The following is a 3977-nucleotide window of genomic DNA, read 5'->3' as shown; positions in this document are numbered from 1 at the left end:
CAATGACAGAAACTATGTCATTCAACAATATGCCATTCCTCTATTCAACGAGCTTAATCCGAGTATTAGGAGACACGAAATCGAGGCACAATAATTTGAGCTAAAGCCGATCATGTTCCAAATGTTGCAAAATATAGTTCAATTTAGTGGGATTCCTACTGAAGATCCACATCTTCATCTTCGGCTATTCATGGAAGTGAGTGACCCATTTAAACTAACTGAGGACGCCTTGAGACTGGATTATTTCCATAATCCTTAAGAGATAGAGCACGAGTGTGGTTGAACTCCTTACCATTTGGTTCCATGACTATATGGAAAGAGTTGGTTGAACGTTTCTTAATGAAATATTTCCCTCCATCTTTAACAGCCAAGATCTGAAATGAAATCACTTCATTTTAGCATCTTGATGAAGACTCTTTATATGAGGCATGGGAGTAGTTCAAGGAGTTATTACGAAAGTTCCCTCATCACGGCATTCCTTGCCCTTTTTAGGAGTGTGGAAACACGAAAATATACACACTTTTTCATGTCTTTTTTAACTCAAATTCATTCAGTTTTGATAAAATTCTTGTCGAAAAATATATAATAATTATAAAATAATTAAATTGTACTTAAATAATTCAAATGTTGAATTTTAATTAATTTTATAATAAATTTTGATTAATTTTGATCATTTTCGACAGATTCGCACAAAAGGCAAAAATTGGCTCGGCAGACACTACTAGAAGCACAAAATCGAGAAGCAAATTTTGAAGCATCGAGGCGAATTAAATTTTCAGCCAAAGACAATCCAAATTATGAATATTAATTCATAATATAATTAATTTTAATCTTAATCCAATTTATTTTGGGTTAAATAATTATTATTAATTAATTATGAAAATAGACCTAATTGAGCTGAATCGAGAAAATTGATCCGACCGAGCATTGGGAAGCCCAAAATTGCCCCACGTGCTGACCCAATCATATTCTTTGGCTGATTATTTGGCTTGCAAAATAGCCCTTGAAGACTCCTTGAATTTGCATTCAAACCCTCCACTATTCATGCCTTTCTAGATTTGCCCCTACCTTAAAATAGCAAGTTTGAAACCTTTAAACTTGCCACTTGTGTAGCCGGCCATGGGGGGACTCTATCGCTACTGATTTTTTCTATTTTTAGCAGCATACTCAACCTATAAAACCCCCCTTGGCTACTCACTTGAAACACATCTCAAACCCATTCGTTTATTCACTTCTCTCTCTTCATTCCCTTCCATTGTTCTTCATTTTCTTCCCCAATCCCTTTGTCAATTTCACCTCTTCAAAAAGAGTCCTTCAACCACCATTTGGGGTAGCATTCAAGTGTTCATGGAAGCCTCGGTTCAACAAGAACAAGCGGAGAAGGAGCAGGGCAAACTAGTCAAGCCTCGGAGAAACACCAGATTTGATTCTTATTCCTTATCCTTTAAATTTTATTGTTGTTGTTATGAACATGTTTATGAATATTTGTGATATTGATATGTTTAATCTAATTAATATGACTTAAATTTAATTCTTATTAGGTTGATTGTATTTCGTCTACACCAGTTATTAAAATTGTGTTTGTGTTGTTACAGGCCTTGGTAAGATGTTTGATTAAGTAAAACCATGACTAAGTTATTCTTGCATTACAATTGTAACGTAACTAATGAATTAATTATTTAAACGGATTGAAATTGTAATTAATTGAAATGATACTTAATCAGTGCATATTTAATCATCTAAGTTAGCTGAGGGTTAAATTAGCAACGGTATCTAACGATACATTATCCATGCATAACTTGCAAGATTATTGTGATTAAACTATTTCAAGGTAGAAATACATCGTTACCTCACGTAATCTTTTACTTGCTTATGAAAATTGAATTAATTGTTTGAATTGGCATAGAGATATATACAAGAGATTATTTTGATTTCATAAGTATGCATGTGCATTAACACATTTTCTTATTAAAATTTGTTTAATCGGTTGAATTGACATAGATATATAGTCAAGAAATAAATGGATTTTGGTAGGTGAGTATGTTCTTAAGTTAGCAAATTACCGAGTTGTCGTGAATTTATTCGTAACAACATGAACATGAGTTTAATAATTCTAAGTTAAGAAATGTAATTAATCTAACACAATTATGTCATCTTGATTAAAATCATCTTTTGAAATCGTGCATTAGAACTTTATTTTCTTTTTATTTATTTTACTTTGTTAAAAATCTTAGTTTTTAATCACCTCCTCAAATCAAAATATTTTTCTTCACCAAAGTGTTTTTCATTGCATTCATAAATAATTCTTTTCATAGTCCCTGTGGGTACGATAACTCGACATTTACTTGTCACTTTATTACTTGTTGCGATTGTGTACACTTGCTCATTTCTGTCGTTCCAATCGGTGATTAAAACTCAAGTTTGAAATAACACCCAACATCATTTTGATCAAATTAATTCATGGAAAACAGAATAAGAAATAAAGGAAGAACTTACGAAGATGACTGTCACCAAATCAATCCTCAATCTAATAGCACAGCGCCCTATGATGGCTGAGAGGAACTGTGTAACACCTCTTACCCGTATTCATCATCGAAACAAAGTAAGAAGTGTTATCAAACGATCTGAAATATTTTTTTTACAAAAATTTTGACATAATTTCTTTTCATAAACATTCAATTCCTCCTGCAAATTCTTGAAACACAATTTCAAACAACTTCAATATTTCAACCAAATACAATTATATGTTCAGACACAATTTATCCATCCACAACATTCTAATTACTTTGTTAATAGTTTAAGGAAACAATTTATCAATTAATATACACCAACATTTTAAACCAAAAAATATTTTATACATATATATATATAAATTTATACCACATTACATTAAGTCATCTATACATGCCATTTTTCAAAGTATTGGTTGCAAAATACCCAAAAGATGATGATGATAGTGTGGATGATGTTCTGATCCCGTCCAATTCCTGAGCTGATTAATATCACTATAAAACAAGGGAAAAATAAAGAAGAGTAATCTTATAGCCTAGTAAGTATGTATGTAATTGATAAATAAATTTCTAGCATGATACCATATATAATATAATTTTTATCACACAAATCTATTATCTATTCAATTTCCAGCAAACTGTTTCTCTGCATCATAGTCACTAAATTATTTTTATCTAGAGCTATAGAACTCCAAATTAAGATCCGTAAATTTTCCCTGAACCTAGACTCATATACCTTATTACCATAAAATTTTCAGAATATTTGGTTTAGCCAATTAGTACAGTTTATTCTCTAAATATTCCCTATTTCACTGCTTGACACTTCTGACCTCTCTTCACTAAAAGTTAGTTATATCTTAGTACAGAGTTCAAATGATGTTTCCACTTAATTATTTTGAAAAATATTGAATAATAAATTTAATAATGTAAATTTCAAAACATAATTATTTTTTACAATTTTAGTGATTTTCCAAAGTCAGAACAGAGGATTTCGAAATCATTCAGACCTTGTCTCACTAAAATTCCAATATCTCAAAATATATAACTTCTTTGGCCATTATTTATGTTTTATGTGAAAGTATACTCATTAAGATTTAATTTCATGTCTTATTCAACCACTAAATCAATTTCTATAATTTTTGGTGATTTTTCAAATTAACATCACTGTCACTGTCCAAATCTATTCTATTCCAACATCCCTCATTCACATAGCACTATAACCATTTATTTTATAACACAATACAAGACTTCATCACTTCAGTCACTCTTTCGCAACTTATCACGTTCCAATCACATACTCATATCTCATTGAACATGTCGGTATAGCAACAAATATTTGGCGTTTTTCACACAATACTACCCGTGTTACTTTTATCATTCGATACACGTAGCAACTTATCACGTTCCAATCGCAACTTATCACATTCCAATCACATACTCATATCCAACCCTTTCGCATAAATTGTC

At 31.0% G+C, this 3977-nt stretch overlaps 1 non-coding gene across 1 annotated transcript; it reads right to left on the bottom strand.

The window, feature by feature from the left end:
* Window positions 1-369: 369 nt before the first annotated feature.
* Window positions 370-476, bottom strand: LOC128042143 (small nucleolar RNA R71). Its single transcript, XR_008197349.1, has one exon. It is a non-coding gene; the product is annotated as a small nucleolar RNA R71 (small nucleolar RNA).
* Window positions 477-3977: the final 3501 nt, after the last annotated feature.

This window comes from Gossypium raimondii, chromosome 6 (assembly GCF_025698545.1).
Source record: "Gossypium raimondii isolate GPD5lz chromosome 6, ASM2569854v1, whole genome shotgun sequence".
NCBI lineage: Eukaryota > Viridiplantae > Streptophyta > Magnoliopsida > Malvales > Malvaceae > Gossypium > Gossypium raimondii.
The sequence above is the reverse complement of the archived record's forward strand: the minus strand, read 5'-3'. Positions and strand labels throughout refer to the sequence as shown.